This window comes from Herpailurus yagouaroundi, unplaced genomic scaffold (genome assembly GCF_014898765.1).
Source record: "Herpailurus yagouaroundi ecotype Mexico unplaced genomic scaffold, PumYag 165, whole genome shotgun sequence".
In the NCBI taxonomy this organism is placed as follows: domain Eukaryota; kingdom Metazoa; phylum Chordata; class Mammalia; order Carnivora; family Felidae; genus Herpailurus; species Herpailurus yagouaroundi.
The window spans coordinates 8,451,712-8,470,749 of NW_024412406.1; the positions used below are offsets into that span (position 1 = coordinate 8,451,712).

At 38.9% G+C, this 19,038-nt stretch overlaps 1 protein-coding gene across 4 annotated transcripts in view; it reads left to right on the forward strand.

Annotated features, from left to right (window-relative positions):
* Positions 1-19,038, forward strand: part of PEX2 (peroxisomal biogenesis factor 2) — a 119,941-nt gene that overhangs the window by 23,412 nt on the left and 77,491 nt on the right. For 3 of the 4 annotated variants that reach the window (XR_005794150.1, XR_005794149.1, XR_005794151.1), the window contains exon 3: positions 9,119-9,267. The gene's annotated coding sequence lies outside the window, so the exon portion shown is untranslated. Of the gene's footprint in view, positions 1-9,118; positions 9,268-9,893; positions 11,188-19,038 lie in introns of those variants that run through there. The other variant, XR_005794152.1, reaches the window with a different exon arrangement.

A 19,038-nucleotide genomic window follows, 5' to 3' on the forward strand; every position in this document is an offset into this window, starting at 1 on the left:
AAATTTTTCCCAAGTCTAAATTCTTTTTTTTTTTCTTTCTAGATATTTACTTTTATTCTTTCAAGCCCACAGTGAATGAGAAACAAAAGTAAGGGCGATGGAAGGCTGAGGATATGTCCATCTTTCTATTAACAATACAGCCCCTAACAGATATCCTTGGGAAAATCACCTCCAAGACTCGCTTGAGTTTAGTTCGGTCCAGTGTTTCAAAGTTGACATATGGGAAATGGGCATTCAAGTATTAAATAGGGAGTTGAGAGGGAAGAAATGCCTGTAGATTCCATGATAGTCTAAGGCCATATAGTATAAAATAAAAAAATTCTCAGAAATGCTGGCAAAGAAAAGGTTAAATATCTTCTTAAAGTCCAGTCTTTTTAAAAGCACCTCAATCTTTAAATTGAGAGTTTGAATCAAAAGCATGGTAATTAAATTTACTAACAATACAAAGCTATAAGGTATAGCAAGTGTGAAGTGACAGATTTTCAAGACCACCAATTAGATTCTGAAGCTGATCCTTATTCACCTCTCTGCCTTGCATTGCATCTCTGGTTACCCACATACTTCTTTTAATGAGTTACATAAGGAAGGGCCATGGACTTCTCTCAGCAGGGCCATTTTCCGCAGAGGCCTCTGAGTGTGCTTTGAGAAGCATAAATATCTGCCCGTGAGTCTGCCATGCTCCCTGGAATCCCATCATCAATGGAGAGTAGTGTATTATAAGGGGAGAGCATCATCTCTAATATCTAATACACGAAATTACATGGAATGTGCTGCCACCTCTAGTGTGTTTCCTGCTGGCACCAAGCAGAGACTAGAAGCAGCCAGAGAAAGGGCAAAATTGGCCACTATACATGCAGCCATAAACTTTGGAGACATCAGTTAAAACCTACTCTATCTTGGGACACCTGGGTGGCTCAGTCAGATAAGTGTCTGACTTCAGCTCAGGTCATGATCTCACAGTTCGCGAACTCGAGCCCCGTGTTGGGCTCTGTGCTGACAGCTCAGAGCCCGGAACCTGCTTCGGATTCTGTCTCCCTCTGTCTACCCCTTCCCTGCTCAAACTCTGTCTCTCTCTCTCTTAAAATAAAGCATTAAAAAAAAAAAAAAAACCAACCCTATTCTGTTTTCTCATCCCCTGAACTCCTCAATTATTGCACATTTCATCTTTTTACTCACTGTTCAAGTGCATTTTAAACTGGCTTCTCCTTTATACAAACTGAAATTTAAAGCAATAAGAATGATTAACCATAGCTTCCCCCCCCTTCAATTCATAAAAATGATTATTGAACACTTTCTTCAGTATGTTGAGCACTAGGAATCCCAAGATAAGTAAGAGATCAGAGTCTACCAAAGGAGAAGAAGATACTGAGAGTGATTAGACAAAATGCCTGGAGAGCCTTGAGATGTGAATAGTTTATTCCATGGGGGACCTGTAAAAAGCCTTGGTAGGAACACAAGACATCTTCGGGTGAAACAAAAGGGCATTGGCATGAAAAAAAAACAAAACACTCTTGAGAGTTAACACATAAATCCTTAAATCCAAATTCAGATGAATACTCATTCAATAGATAATCTTTAAAGATCTACAGAGTACCAGACACTGCTAGGTAAGCACTGTGGATGGAAAGAGAGAGAAAACACAGGACATGTTTCTGCCCATAAGGAGCTCACAGTTTTCTTGAAAACCACTGTGGAAAACAAGATCTGGTTAGAGCAAGGGTTTGTACATGAGCAGGGTGAAGGCAGGTTCATAACATAAGGCATCGTTTTGAAAAGAAAGCACACATTGGTCATCTCAAGTGGAGAGCCATGGGGTCCAACAGGAAAGCTAAGGATGCCCGGGAAGACACAAGTGGCAAAACAAGAGACAAGATCCATGACAGGAGACAGACCGAGTAGCAAATGAGGTTTGACTGAACCCCAAAATCTTTAGCTCTGCTCAGTGGCTGGTACTCTTCTGGAATTTTTTATTCAGTGAGAGGAGTGTTATATAAATCACACTTCACAAAAGAAACAATGAAGTAATTTGTCCCAGGTTACTGTGCAAGTATGGGAACTAAGATCTTTCTGACTCAAAACCCACCTCTTTCTACAATATCAAACTGCTATTCAATTTTATTTCTCAATTGCTCCCAGAGGCTCATTGTGCAACTGGTTTGTCCATACCTTCTGCATTACTTCAGTCTCAACAAAAATCAGGAAAGTATCAGAAAGAAAAAAAGCTTGAACTACCCTTTAGAGTATTGGCCACAATAGAGCAGACACTGGTTAGAATGTCCTATTTGAGTAACCATACTATAATTGGGAAATAGAGAAGGTACAATGTATTCTTGAGCTACTTGGATACTTGAGAGGAAAAGTCTATGTAAGAATCTCTTTTCATCCAAGAAATGGAGATGATTCAGAAAGGAGGGAGTATTCTGTTTCCTCAGACTCCACACTGTGCCTAGTCTGTGATGGTATTCAATAATTATTTAAATAAATAGAAGAATAAGTGTCAAAAGGTAAAGCATCACAGAAGTTTATTTTAACCTACAAATTGTCAAAGTCATTTTCTGGTGGTGCTGTTTTTAATAATCATACCAAGTATTGTTGGCAGTATACAGAAATGAGCATCTTCTTATATTACTGTAGGACTGTAATTTGTTTGGGGGAACAGATTGGTTATATGTATCAAAAGCTTTAAAATATGCCTCCTTTTTCATGATAAATTACAGTGTCTATGTGCTTGTGTATGCACATGCATGCACGCTTGTGTGTGTGTGGAGAGAGAAAACGAGAGAGAGAGGGAAATTTTAATTGGCTTACATGATTATAAAGGCTGGAAAATCCAAAATCTGCAGAGTAGGCCATCGGGCTGGAGACCCAGGAGAGCCACTGCTGCAGTTCCAGTCTGAAGGCCAGCAGACTGGTGAATTCTCTCTTGCTTGGAGGAGGCTGGTCTTTTTGTTCTACTCAGGCCTTCAGCTGATCAGATGAGACCCAACCACAGATTGGAGGACAATCTGCTTTACTCAGTCTGCCAATTTAAATGTTAATCTCATCCAAACACCCTCACAGAAACACCAGGATAATCTTTCACCAAGTATCTGGGCACCCCACGGCACCAGCCAAGTTGACATATATTTTAACAAATACAACCTTGTGATGGAGGGCTGTCAGCAGAAGATCAAGGAAATATTCTTAGGAAGATCCTCATTAAACATAGGCATAAGCAATGTGTCTCTGAGGCCAGAGTGGAGTGAGGGGCTTTTTTCTAGTTGTTAACGAAAATGTAACAATGATCTGATGCAATGAATGCTTAAAGAGTCGACACAGTTTTGTTACCTCAGGCATTTGCATCTCTGGGAACTGGCCCACAAGGCCCAATCTTCAACTGGTAATTTGTTACGCAGCAATAGATAGCTAATACAATAATACTTTATAATACTGAACCTGATTTTAGACTGTACTCATGCGAAATGGCAATAAACTATGAAAGGTAGCCACATAAGTCAGAGTTAACATTATTTTCATTTTTCTTCTGCATGTTTAAATAAGGTACTTTTAATTAAGTAGTAGTGATAGTATCCTAAATTCAGTAATACCTGGTACACCACAAAGATGCCCATTTCTAATCACTTAAAGCTACTTGGATTGAAATATCGTTTTAAGCAGTTAGCTTGTTTCATCAAATTAATGACAATGACCGATTAAAAAAAAAAAAAGGCATTGGGTGATTTCTCTTGCTGCTATTGCTGTTTTCATCTTGACTGCCTGTCACATGGTAGGCATTCTATAACTGAATATTGGTGAATGGGTTTCCCATAAATTAAATGAGAATTCATTTTTTTTAATGATAAAGTATTTGAGTTTCACTGAGTTCACGGGTTTACTGTACCACTGATCTTTTGAGTATTTATTTTCCTTTATTTCCTATAATTCTGATTACACAGCTATCATTAAAAGTAGGTATAAGGCATCCCTGGATTTTCTAAAGTTCACATGATGCCTGTTCCAGTCATTTTGGGGAAAGACCTACATTAGTACCTGTTTTCGCTAAGCTCGATAAATCCCAAAATAATCTTTGCTATTATGAGAAAAAGGTGGAAAGCAAAAATAGCATTCAGCATTTTGTTTGAAGCAAACCCGTATGAAGGCATCATGCACCCCAAACAAGAGTGGCACCACCAAGCTCCTTACCTGGCTAGGAGCTACATGCTGCATCTCAGCATCGAGCCACCATAGCTTTGAAGTGTGTCTGTGAGCATCTGTGCTTTATCTTGATTTATGTTGTGCATTTGTTAGCAAGATCTGTCCTAAAGTCTCAGAAAAGCCTCGGAGAGGTTATTTTGGGGGTCTGGGAAGGCTCAAACTTTTTTTTCCATATAAATTAACGGTAACTACATCTTCATTTTATGCCATTTTGGCTTATGAGGGATTTCATGGGAATGCTCTGCTTCCAGATAGCAGGGCAACCTGTATTGTTTATGTGATTGCTAGAGCCAATATTTTACTTTGCTGAAAACATTAACTCCTAGGCCCTCCCATCTGTTAGAACTTGTTTCTAGTCTCCAATGAGGGTTAATTAGTCGGAAGATAGAACATGTTCCGAGATGAGCGGCAACCTCCTGAACTAGGAAACTGGATTTATACCTCCTTCTATTTATCCTTTGAAAAGGCAGAAGTCACATTAGCTGTGTAACTAACCTGCTGGCTAAGTTCCTCTTGTCTCTCTTAGTGAGCTGTTTTCCTTTGTCTGTTTTTTTTTTTTTTCAACTTTCTTCGTTGCAAAAGTCTTTGAAAAGAAACTTGACTTTTATCAACTTACAGTCTTTTTCAAACAAAGTTTATTTTCCTTAGATTCGTTGGATTCATTAATTTAAATTAAAATGAGATCTGTGATATTTATCATAGTTACTTTCTTGCTTCAGTTAAATATAGATACTTTATATCCGAATACTTATTTATAGTCAGGCCGAGTAGCTGGGGCAGGGGATCAAGAGCAGCTGGCTCCAGGGGTTCCCAAAGAGACCAGGTTGGGTCACCTGCTGCAGACAAAATCCAAAGGCAGTGAAATGAGCAGTGGTGAAACAAGAAAGAAATTTCTTTCAGTGAGGCCAACACCGGGAACACAGTAGACTAGAGTCTCAAAGACTGTCTCCAAAGTGCTGAAAATACTTCCAGATTTACATAAGGAAAATGTGGGGCAAAGGTTAGTGGGTAGGCTCAGGTAGATGGTGAAGGTTAAGTGGATCATTGTCTTGGAGTCAATTACCAGTGGGGTTTGCTGGCTCAGGGCAGTTCTTCTGACTGAGAGGGTAGTTTTGGTTCCCATCAGGGTATGCTTTGCCCTCAGGGTCTTCCGCTTGAATGGAGAGAGGAGCTGGAAAGAAGAACCCACCTAGAAAGTTTGAGGTCAAAATGGAGGCAGCCAAACTCCTCTTTCAGCATACTGAACACCTCCATTTTGAGATAAAATTGATGTGGGAGATGTAAAATATATCAAGTCAAAGCAACTGAATTCAGAAACACAGACAAGAAACACCAGGCTATGCAATTGTTTACATTAGAAAAATCTGGGGAATACAGACAAACAATCTAGCCAAATTTAAATCAGAATTTCATCCACCACAACTTGTGCTAGAGTAATCACTCCATTCAGGTAGGACTTTTAGGCCAAAGCAAATCTGGTACCTTTAGCAGAGTCGTAGTGAACTGTAGAGCAAATATTACACAGCTATGCAAATATTAAAAGTTAAGTATCCTCTGGGGCTTTTGTATTTTTTCCCAAATCTTTTTATTTGAGGAAATATTCCTATTACAAGAACCAAACCAAGTTCTGCCTCCCCCATTCCAGTCATAGGTTTACTGGCCATGACACTCATTTGGCAAGTAATTATCAAATCTCAGGCTTGAAAGAATTTTGCAAGAATTCCTCCATAAAATTTTTGTCAGGTGGATATCCAGACTCTTATTTTGTTACTTCCAATGATTGGACTCACTGTCTCCCGGGAAAGTACCAGTCATGCTTTGGATCAGTTTTATTTACTTAAAAAGTTTACGTGCTATTTTGAAATAGGTGCCTGTTGGTCAGAATTCTGCCCTGTAACATCATTAGAAATAAGTCTAATCTTCCTAACCCAAGAGAATCACGTATCTCCTTAAAGTGAAAACAAAACATAGCTCTCTTCCTTTTCTCTTATCTAATCAGATGGCTCCAGGCTTATCTACCCTCACTCTGGCACCAACACCCACACACCCACGCTGCAAAGGGTAGCTGGGTCAAGGTGTAAATTGGGGGCAAAATTCGGACCACACTCCCAGTGCTAAGTGTTGAACCCCCAACATGGGGCTGTAGCCTCCCATAGAAGGGGTGCCTTTTATAATACTTACAAAGGCACCCCCTGTCAGGTTCACCTGCCAGGCCACTTGCAGAACTTGGTTTATCTGCAGAAATTACCTTCTTATACAGACACAGATGTTGTGTAGTTGGGGGATCTGTGTTCCTTACATGACATGACATCAAATCTCCCCTCTGTGGGAGATTTTTCTATTGCCAAATATTTCTATTGCCGTCGCCATGCCTGCATCACCAGCTTCTCTAAGATGAATTTTTCTTAATCTATGTTTTCTTCTAAAGTTACATATGTATGGGACACCTGGTGGCTCAGTTGGTTAGGCATCCGACTTTGGCTCAGGTCATGATCTCGCAGTCCGTGAGTTCGACAGCTCGGAGCCTGGAGCCTGCTTCAGATTCTGTGTCTCCCTCTCTCTCTGCCCTTCCCCCACTCATGCTCTGTCTCTCAAAAATGAATAAACATTAAAAAAAAATTAAAGTTACACATGATTAGACAATAAATTGTACTTTCACATCCTCTTTAGTATTCCATAATTTAGCTCTTCAATAGCTCTTGTCTAATTACTTCATCAAAGTTGAACTCTTTGACCTGATTTTCAAAGACCATCATAAATTGGGTCTAACTTGAGACTTTAACTCTGACAGGTTCAAAGCTTAACTATCATTATCCCCAAACCCACTTCTTTACTATGTTATTTTCACTGTATCACCTTCCATCCAGTCACCAGGAAAGGAAACTCAGGATCTGTCTCCATTTCTGCTCCTCCTTCACTCTCACATTCAACTGGCTCCCTAGCTTGGGGGAATTCTACTTTTGCCTTCTTACAAGTTGTTTCTACCCACTACCATTTCTACTCCCTGCCTGAGTTTAGATTGTTCTCTCTGACTTCCTTGCCTCCAGTCATCCAACCCGTCCTTTACAATGAGGATTGTATCCAAATTTCAAATTCATCAGGATTCCACACTTCTCAAGTCTCTGATGGTTTTTTCTTTTTTGTAAAAGGAAAAATAATTAATTTGGCACTGCATTCAAGAGTCTTTGATTCTATCCCCCATTTGCTCCCCACAATGGAAACACCATCGACTTCCATGGTTGTGCACTTCAGATGATTCAGCTCCCTTTATGACTAGCGCTTCCTAATTCTTCCCAAATGCCAGCAGCCATCAAGGCTATAAGAGCCTGATTATCTTTGTTCTAGTGCATGCCAGTTAGCAGACTTAAATAATAATCACTCTTAATAATCAAATTAGGAACTAATAGTAGGGATTAATTTATTGTGACAAGAATAAGTCCCCTCAGAATGATACTTCAGATTTTTTTTTAAATTTTTTTTTCAACGTTTATTTATTTTTGGGACAGAGAGAGACAGAGCATGAACGGGGGAGGGGCAGAGAGAGAGGGAGACACAGAATCGGAAACAGGCTCCAGGCTCCCAGCCATCCGCCCAGAGCCCGACGCGGGGCTCGAACTCAGGGACTGCGAGATCGTGACCTGGCTGAAGTCGGACGCTTAACCGACTGCGCCACCCAGGCGCCCCCATACTTCAGATTTTAACATGATTTCTATTGTTATTCTGTCCTTAAATGTCTGCTATAAACGTATCACTTCCACTCTTAGTTGACTCTGCCCTGCTGTAAATGGCAATGTCATATTTGAGTACCAGTTATTTGTACCTTTGCTTGTTATCTTTCACTTTGTGATTTTTATAGACTTTCATACATTTTTCTTACATTTCTCTTCCTTCTCTGCAAGTCCACAGAATATGAAATCGTCACATAAAAGCAGGATCACATGGGGATGCCTGGGTGGTTCAGTTGGTTGAGTCCGACTCTTGATTTTGGCTCAGGTCATGATCTCGTGGCTGTGAGTTCAAGCCTTGCATTGGGCTCTGTGCTGACAGTGTGGAGCCTGCTTGGGATTCTCTCTCTCTCTCTCTCTCTCTCCCTCTCTCTCTCTCTCTCTCTCTCTCTCTCTCCCTCTCTCTCTCTCTCTCTCTCTCTCTTTCCTCTGCTGCCCATGCCTGTGTGCATGCTCACATGCACTCTCTTTCTCAAAATAAACAAATAAACATAAAAAGAAAAAAACAAACAGTAAGACCACAGACTTTTAACTATGTTGGAAAAAATATTTACTAATAATTTCCCCCCCCCAAACTAATAACTTAAGAGAATTTTACCCTATGAAGAAGTTAAGCCAGAATCTGTTTTAAATTTGCTCCTAATATGTTATGTTGAAATACTGAGATAGTTTAATGGAAAAAAAAATTAAATAAAAGTTCTTATCAGCAGAAAGCTGACTTGGCTCCTTGTCATCAAGCCTTCCTGACAGTTCAAGTAGATACAGGGTAGAAAAAAAAAAAAATCTCCTTAGAGCTTAAAATAATCTGAAACCCATAGATAGGAGGGTGGGTTGGGTCAGATCCAAACCTAGACTATACCAGGGTATCTAGATTTCCTACATTTTTCAAAATGGATGGAGATCTGCTGTCTCAAGCCCAATACCCTCTTGCTTGATCAACATAGTACTTAAAAATAAACAAAGAATCAAAAACAACCAAAAGGAGGTGAAGATGTTACATTGACAACATTCTTCTCTTTGAGAGCAGTTTCAAACTTTCAGGAAACAGGTTCATGGTGGAAAGACCATGAACACAGGGAGAAAAGGTTTTGCTACACAGTGACAGATATCTAAAGAGTGAAGAACCTTTCTTCCAGAGAACTTTAGTATTGGGTTAATCAAAAGGTCAGCACCTAACTGGCTTTCTGTTTATCCTGAAGGAGTCAAGCCTCAAGGAGGAAAAGCTGCTGGACAGGTAATAATACCTCCTGGGGATGGGTCACAGCCAGACGGCTCCAGGAACCTGGAAATAAGAAGTGAAAGCTGGGAACCCTAGACTGAAGAAGACCATGCATGAAAATGGAACCTGGTAAGGCAGTCTGAGCCATCACAGATTAAAAAGAAAAAAAAAACAAACAAAAAAAACCCCACAATTATTTCAAAATTGGTATCTCGTTTTCTTTGTCCTTTCTATGGAGTATCTCATTAATATTTATGATGTTTTAATAGTATTTGCCTCATTTTGAAAAAGACAATTCTCTAGAGTTGGTTTCCATTGTTACCAATCGATGAGAAGTCTGGGGTAGGCTTTTAGCTACCTAGGAAGACAATGGAACCACCCAATTGTGATTAATCTGAACCATAGCCCCAAAGTCTAAGTCTTTAAGCATGCGTTTCAATCATTTTAATGCAAGCATCCCATTACCTTGTCTGAACTCTAACATTCTTCAAATGAGTGTTTTTCAAACTACAGATCAAGACCCATTAGGGGGTCATTAAATCAGTTTAATAGCTTGGGACCCATATTTTTGAAAACTAAAATCAAATAGAATTAAGAAGAACAGAAAACAACTTCCCTCACATATGGAAAGGGCAATGTATGAGTCAGGATAAGATAACCTATACTCGTATCTAAGTGCCTTTAACACAATAGAAGACTTCCCTATCCCTCATACAAAGACAGCTCAGGTTAACTGAGCCTCCTCTGTCTTACAGCTTCCAAATATGCAGCATGTAGTCTCCAAGTCAGAGTGTTGCCTCCAGCAGCAAAGAAGTCTTTTGCCCTAAAAAAATGGAAATGTGCAAAAGTTCCTAGTCTGAGAAAAATCGTCACCTTATTGGGAAGAATTTTTGCCCTGGTGAAGAATCCCTGTTGCACTAGAGAGTACTTGTCTGAGCTTCACATCCCTTTTGCTCAGCCTCTGTGGGCTCTATCCATTGTCCCTTCATCTTCTCAGCCTTGGTACCTAGCTCTAACTAGATGCTGCTATGGACTGAACTGGCCCACGCCCCACCCTCCAATTCATATGTTGAAGCCCTAATGCCCAATGGGACTGTATTTGGAGATAGGGATTTTAGGAAGCTATCAAGGTTAAGTGAGGTCATAAAGGTGGGGCTGTAATTCAGTAAGACTGGTGGCCTTATCAAAAAAGGAAGAGACATGGGAGCTCTGTCTCAGCACGCACATATAAAAGAAAGACCATGGGAGCGCACAGAAGGAAGCAACAGTCTTTGAGCCAGGAAGAGAGCTCTCACCAGAACCTAACCAAGCTGGCACCCTGGTCTAGGACTTCCAGCTTCCAGAACTGTAAGAAAATGCATTTGTGTTGTTTAAACCACCCAGTCTATGCTTATGGCCACCCAAACAGACTAAGACAGGTGCTGACCTTGGATAATCAATAATAGCCTATAAGTGTTAAGGGTCTCCTCTGTGCAGTTTCCCCTCACCTATCCAAGCTGAGTTCATTCCTTCCCATCTTAGAGGAGCGTGAATACACACTGCCTACATCACATTCTATTGTTACTAATTGTGCACACATTCTCTCTTCTGCTAATATGTACATTCCTGGAGAAGAAAGATCGGTCCAAAGATAATGCCTGATGGTGGGTAAACATGAAATAATTATAAGAGGCATTAATTATTAAACATTATTAATTCCATTTTGCAAACAAGAAAACAAGTTCTGGTATTACCCTGAGGCCTTGCTGTAAGCGGTCAGTTGAACTGAGATTTGAATGAATGTATGTCAATTTCCAAGTCACATTTTCTTTTATTATTAAGTTACAGCCCTCCCCTCATCCCTTTCCCTGTATCTTACCAAACTTTTGGACTTGGTCCCATCTCCACTTTCCCCACTGACTCATCTCTTCATTACTCACTTCTCTGCTTTTCTACCATCTCTGCCCCTTCAATCCTATCAGTTTTCTGTGTCCTAGGTCTTTAACCCATTGTCATCTATCTACATTATTGGACTTGACACCTTGATTAAAACAATGCAATATTATAATATTGAGTGACTCTATATTTAATTATTTAACAATGCTTTCCTTCGTGGGCTAGTTATAATAGCATAGCTAATGAATCAATTTAATTAGATATAAACAAATTTGTTCTGCTTTCCTTTTAAAATTAATCTGATTCTCTTTTTCATCATATTTATTACTACAAAATAACAAATGCAATCCTTTGTTAAATTGCTTACATCCGTTGGTTTCATATTATCAGGCACAGAAATGTTTGCCATCACAAGTCTTTAATTACTTTTCCCACTCATAGTAGGCACTCCCAAGTACTATATAATATGAATTTACTAAAGAATTATAAAACAAAGAAGAGCAAAACGTCAGGCTTCTGAAAAGCCTGATCATCATCATATTTTGATGATTCAGACAGAGCAGCAATATAAATAGATTAATAAAACTAAGAGTGATTCATATTTGTTCCCTGGTGCAATTAGCTTCACTAAAGAGAGCATGATGCCAGTCTAAGGCTGAAAGAAGACCTTGTAGCTGAAGTTTTAAATATGCCACTTTAAAAAAAGTGCTTTATTTAAATTTGATTGACTGTCCTCAAAGCATAAGGCCTCAAAATATTTGTGAGTCATTTTGGGTTGAATGCAACCCACAGCAAGCCATAGTGGCTATAAAAAAGCACATTAAAAATACTAGTAATGACCCATAATATTATTTTCAAGATAAATCTTTTCCTGATCAGTGATAATGCTGTCTCATTCTTTGAGTTACCATCTTTATTTGTTAAAAAGTCTTGAAGTTTCAGCTCAAAGATGTTCTCACAACAGGGTTCCAAATAAGTTAATAGCCTGTTTTAAGAACTATTGGAACTAGACAGTAAAAATTGAAGCCACCATTGCAATTGAGTTTGCTCAAGTCTAGCTTATAGTTTTTTCCAGACTCTGGGATCAGCGGTTTCAGAGAGAGAGAGAGAGAGAGAGACAGAGACAGAAATCAAGACCCCCAAATTTCCAAAGAGCCCTGTCCAATATATTCACTGTATTTCAATATGCCAGAAGAAGATTCCACGGTGTAAGATAAGCTCCTAGGACAGTATAATATTAAATGGATGACAGCCTAGACCCATTGATTCTACTGCTTAAAAAAAAAAAAAAAAAAGAAGAATGAGTATAAAGGAACTGGCATTGTTATTGACTTCTATTTATCTTTATAAGGGTTGTTAGTCCCAGGCCAGTTGCTCCTTAATTGCTCAGCAAGGTCTTGGGTGGCCTTCTGCTCAACTTGTGTGTTCCTATGGAATGCAGTCTAATTGCAAATATTGGTGATCCATGAGTCATGTAAATCTCATTCTATGAAAAGCCACATGTAAGCTTCTCCTACTAAGAATACATTCATTCCAATGATCTGTTATTCTAGATTATTCACACTGCTGCCCTTGTTCAGTCATTCAATGTATATCTTTTGCATGTCTACCAGATGGCTGCTGTATTTAGCATGGGAAAAACAAAGTGATAAGATATAGTTCTTTCAACAGGCACACAAGATGGCAGACAATTGTTCGATGTTTCAGGAATTACTGGGTTGTAATCCTTAGAACGACTGCCTAGTAGGGTAGGTGTCACCATCTTCATTTACATATGGGGACAACGGTGAAAATAAACCTGAGCCTCAGAGAGGGTAAACATTAAGTCCAAGGTCACAGAGCAAATATGTTCCAGAACTTGCCTTCACATCTAAGGTAGTTTTATCTAATCCCCAAACCTACGGGCCTTTGATTATTGCTTTCTGCTTTCTTTTATCAGTTTAAATGTACGGTTTAAATTTAAAAATGAATTAATTTTGTTTGTAAGTCTTCCTCAAACCATCCTTGTTCATTATTCTTAAACACTGACACTTTACTATGTAGTAGGCTAAAACTGTAATACGTTTCATCTCTTTAACAAAAATAATACTATTTAAAAATATTTTAAGCACTCAAATGTCATACAGGGTCTTGTGTCATATATATGTTTTTACTTCCCCCACATGCAAAGAGAATAAGTGCACAGGGAGCAGGCCCAAATGAGCCCCATTCTTCAGGCCAGTCATAGGGGTAAAACAGCTGAACGTAGAAAGAGTGTGGTCACGAAGAAGCATGTCCTGAAGAAGAGCCAAAAAGGACTCACAGTCATTCTAGAATTTGAGGAGTGATTTTTAACACTCCAGGAAGAAGTGAGTCAATAAGGAAGAATGTAAATCAAATGGGTACCAGTGAAAGGAAAAACACAGTCACTTTTATGTAAATCAAAAGATCTGCTTTCGCCAAAAGGAAATTCTGGGAAATCTCTCTCCTACACATCAGCAAAATGCAGGCAAATTCTCATTTGTTTTCCTCCCTCTGTCAGGAACAATTTTCCCAGCCCAGTGGGGCATATAGGACTAGAATGGAGACGGATGGATTGAAGCTTACCTTTGCTATGAAATCACGAATGGTACAAATAGACCATTTTTTTTCCCTTCCTTTTGAGAAATTTTCAAGACTGCCATATGAGTCAGACCAAACTCTGAGCTAAAACGAAGTCTTTCTAGACCATATCTAGATTTAAATAGTAGACTGGAAACCAAGAAATCAATCATTTTTCATTTTGTTAATCTTCTATAATCATAAAAATTAACCCCCTTTTATTTTCAAAAAAAGTTTTTGTTCATAAAAAATAATGGTTTGTGGTGGACTTTTTGACAGTATCATCAATAATAAAATAATAAATAAAATATTGATAGTATTAATAGATTATAAAAGGTTTTAAGAACTAATTGTCACACCAGCATTTCACACTTTACATATTATTTAATTTCTATTTTAATGGCATATAATTTGAGATCTTTTACCCCCAAGTAACTTTGTGAAAGTCTGTGTGGTACTTAAAAAGTAAATTGTCCACACATTTTTGGAAATCTGAGAAATCTTTATCAATATCCTCCTAAATATTTTCAGTTTTTTTCTAAAATGTTCCATCCCCTATCAGCAAATTACTTGAAGTCTCAATTTATTCCTACAACAGTCCCTGTGTTTGTTTTTTATTGCTGCTGTAAAAAATGAACACAAACTTAGTGGCTTAAATGACGTGAATTTATCATCTCACAATTCCATAAGTTAGAAGTCCAGCATGGGTCTAATGGGGGCAACAAAGTGCTGGCATGCTGTGTTCCTGTCTCGAGACCCCAGGGAGAATTTGTGTCTTGCTCATGGGGATATGGACAGAATTCAGTGTGGTACAGTTTGCAGGACTGAGATCTTTGCTTCCTTGCTGGCTGTAGCTAGGAGGTATCTTAGCTTCTCAAGAAGACCTTTCTCTATAGCCTTTACATGTGGCCCCTTACTTCCCAGAACCAGCAGTGGAGGGGGAGAGGGGGAGCAGGTCCTCCCCATGCCATCACCTTGGACCATGACTGGAAAATGTTTCAACTTTCAAGGCTTCATATGATTAGATCAGGTCCATGGAGATAATCCAAGGTAATTTCCCTATTTAATGATCCTTAAACTTAATCACATCTGCAAAGTTCATTTTGCCTTGTAAGTGATATATTCATTCACAGGTTCTGGGGGTTAGGATGTTCTGCCTACTATAGCTCCTCTACTATAAAGAAAGGCTAGATTCCTTCAGATGGTCAAGCTTTTCCAGTAACTCTCAAATTAAGATGGTTCATTGCCCCAAATTTATATTTCAGAACCAGAAGATAACAGTCAAAATCCACCTCCATCCTGTTGCCAAATCGTCTTTGCTTGCCCAGCATGATTTAATTTTTCTTCCTTATTTTTTATATGATTCTATTTCTATTCTTACCATGATGATTTTACTTAACTTCAGGGTGTTCCCTTTATGTTTGGAGTTCTTGAAACCTGTGCCAGATTTCCTCTAGACCCACCTTTTGTCATTCCAGTAGACCACCTGCCCAATAAACAGATATTATAGTTCCTGGACTAAATCCAACATATTTTACCCCCATCCAATTTTTAAAAAATGTGTATTGAGAGGGGTGTGGGGGAGTAGAGGGGCAGAGAGAGTGGGAGAGAGAATCCCAAGCAGGCTCCTCATTTCAGCACAGAGCCTGATGTGGGGTCCATCCCATGAACCATGAGATCGTGACCTGAGCCGAAATCAAGAGTTGAACGCTTAACCGACTGAGTCACCCAGGCACCCCAACTCCCATTCAATTTTAACTCAGCCACAACTTAGTACCTATAATTAAAAAAAACAAAACAAAACTTTTTTTAATGTTTATTTTTGAGAGAGAGACAGAACATGAATAGGGGAGGGGCAGAGAGAGAGGGAGACACAGAATCGGAAACAGGCTCCAGGCTCCGAACTGTCAGAACAGAGCCCAGTGTGAGGCTTGAACTCACCAACCGAATCACAAGATCATGACCTGAGCTGAAGGTGGACGCTTACCCTACAGAGGCACCCAGGCACCCCGTTAGTACCTATAATTTTTAGAGTTTTTGAGTTTTAAATATTAAATTCTAAATTCTTTCTCTCTGGTATTTACTATTGAGCTTTCCACTGCCAGTCCTGCATGACTACCAAATCTTCTCTGTCATTCCATCCAGTCTTCCAGGTCCAACTTCTCTCTACACTAATCGTCATTTATATTAGACTCATTAATTTTTATCAGAGCAACTTAATTCACTAATTTATTGATCAAATAGTTATTTAAAACTACTATTCTCTGCTAGATATTGTGTTGGTCAATGCAGATTTTACAGAGACATTACAGTTGTCCCTAATCTGTTTACAATCTGGTTTCAGTCTCCTTCCTATTCAGCCCGATCCTCATGAAAAGTTTCAACTGTTTATTCACAAGTATTCAAAATTTTCTTGACTACTTTGTACTATTGCCACTGTGTAATTAGTTCACCCAAATAAAGGTTCTGTGCTTTTCTAAGTCATTAATTAGGCAAAACAATAAGTATTAGGTGGTTGAATAAATAAACATGGGCAAACCCTAAACTCTACTTTCTCTTTTGAATTCCCTGACTTTTGAATGAGTCTGTCAAGCCTTTGCTAGACCAATACTGCTCACTGATTCATTTAATTAGTTAATTTACTACTCTCTTTACATTGATGATTTCAGAATTTTTCTGCTTTTCTTAAGCCATCCATATATCCCTGTTAACAACCTGTTCTATACATCACAGGAAAAAAAAATGAAGATCGCCAAGTACAAATTCTCTTGATTTCTATCACTTACTTCTCTCCGAACTTACTTATAATGGTAGTCCCTACTTTCTAGGCTAACTCTGCACTCACTTTACCTCACTTTGTGGACAATGGTACGTCCCAAGTGTCTGGATATTTGTTTCATCAATTATCTAGCTTCTTCTGCATCTTCCATGTTTTCTACACCATTGGCTACAAGTCTGATTGTCTCCTATTCTAAGAAAAACTTTCCCATTCATTTCTTTTATTCCCTTAACTACTAAATATTTCATGAAAATAATCTTTCCTCTATCTCATTTCCTTCTTAATCCCTTAAGATCTTATGACTGCCCATAAAATATCATTGCAACAATTATTTAAAAGGTCATTTAGAATATACTGGTCACTTCTCTGTTCTCATCCAGCTTGACCTCTCTATAAAAAGATGCTATTAATAATCCTTCTATATCTGAAACTCTCCCTTGGCTTTCATGACAGTGTTGTACTTTTCTGACTGCTCATCTGAACAGCATTCTACACTTATGACTGCTCCATCTAAGCCCTTCACTGACTCCTTTCTTTCTGTCTGTCCTACATCCAGTCCTCCATAATGACTTTTTAGTCTATGCTGGGTCCAGAGGACACTTCTTCCTTATATATGGTGTCAGTAAATACCTTTGTCCTGATTACTTTCCAGTCTCTATCTCCAGTCCTGATATCTTAACAGATGCCCCATATCAAATCTTTAAGCAAGCCTTCTCTCAACCTTTGCAGGGCTTGGTTCAAGGGTACTAATGAAGCTGGCATATCATCTGTCTAAATATTTGAAAATTATAAATCCATCTAAAAAACTGATAAAATATATGTATTGTTGATTCTTCTATTCTGACAAGTATTTCTCCATAAAAACTTGGAAGTCCAGGTTCAAATTTAAACCTCTTGTGTTTCTGGGAATTTATCTCTAGAACATAACAGAACGGGGCAACCATTCTAGACGTCTCACCTCTCCTTTTCCTTTTTACCTTCTGGCTCTATTCAGTACCTCATAGGGCCTCATGTATAGGCATAAGGACCCCCATGCCTCAGGTGCAGGCTGCATCCATATCCTTGCAAACTTTGAACCATCTTTTGGACCTAAGGGAAGTATATCAGAGGATGTACCCAATGAAGAGGGCTACATCAATCCCAGAAGTGGACTTTGGGCCATTTAATTATGGTATGAAAGTGTCCCAACCCAAAGTTGATCTATTAATTGCCAGTGGATTCCAGGGCACATACCCCTTAGACCTGTGGAGTCCTCAGCCAAGGGGAAGCATATCCAAGCCAAGCCAGGAGAAGAGTAGAGACCTCCAAATTGTGGGTCCTAGGGCAAGGACTCCTTTGCCAGGATCTGAGGACAGGACCACAATTACTACCTGCCAATCATCTCTAAGAATGTTATACTGACATATCCGATTTTCTTTTCTTTTCTTTTTTTTCCAATCTGAGTTTATTTCACCAGGATTATTCTTTCTAATCCTGATCCTCCCCCTATGGTCCTGTATATGTATCCAATCTACCTAGCCACACAGGTCAGAGAAATCAAACTCATCTTCAACCTCATCACTTTCCTCTACCCTTATTCAAATGGTCACTCAGCACTATTGCACTGGTCTCTGAAATGCATTTGTCTCTTTAATTCTTTCCAACTTCACTTTCACTGCCATAGCTGAGACATTCATTTTCTTTCCCAAGTAGCCTTTCAATTAGTTTTCTCTTGGTGATCTCTTGACTCTCTAGTCAGTTCAAGTTATCTTTCAACAGGTCAGATAATGACAGGTCTCCCTTCTAGCTCTTCATTGGTTTCTCACTGCCAATCAAAACTATTTTTATGATGTCATCATATGCTTTTTACTTAATCCGTCATGGATTCCTGCTCTGGCCATACTGGCTAACTTATGATGCCAACATCTAAAAACTTTTATAATTTTAATTTTTAAAACTTTTCTTCCTTTAGCTTAGAACTTTCCCCTACTTCTGAGTCTGTTAGATTCAGCTCAAAAGCTATCACTTCAAGAAACCTATCTTGATCCTACTTTCAGAATTAAATCAGTTCTCCTACTTTTAATTCATCTTGATAATTCCTCTACTCATTCATTCATCTTTTTCTCCATCCCTCCATCCATCAAGTCATTCCACAAATGTTCATTGAAAACCTACAATGAAAGAAGCTGTCTTCTCTGTCTTGTGAGAGTTTCTGCTCTCATGGAGCTCTGATTAGTGGGGAAGAAAGATATTAATCAAATAATGACCCCAAAATATAAGGATAAACTGACATGAACTAAGAAAAGAGCTCTGAAAGAGAGGAACGTGTTTTGTAAGAATGCATGACTAGTTTTTACTGGGCAGTTGAGGAACTGATGGGCAAACTGAGATTTGAAAGACTGGTAAGAGTTAACTGGATGAAGAAAGAAGAAACATCCCAATAGAGAGGCTGAGAATATAAAAAGCTTCATGATGAGAGTGACCTTGGCTTATTTAAGGAACTGAAAGAAAAAGGTTGGAGTGCAGAAAGTAAGGGCTGAATGATGTGACAGAATCTGTTGTGATAGAGAGGGTCCATCCAGATTTTGTCTTAATTCTTTTATTTTTAAGTTTATTTATTCTGAAAGAAAGAGTGAGAGAGAGTGTTTGCACATGAGCAGGGAAGGGGCAGAGAGAAAGGGAGAGAG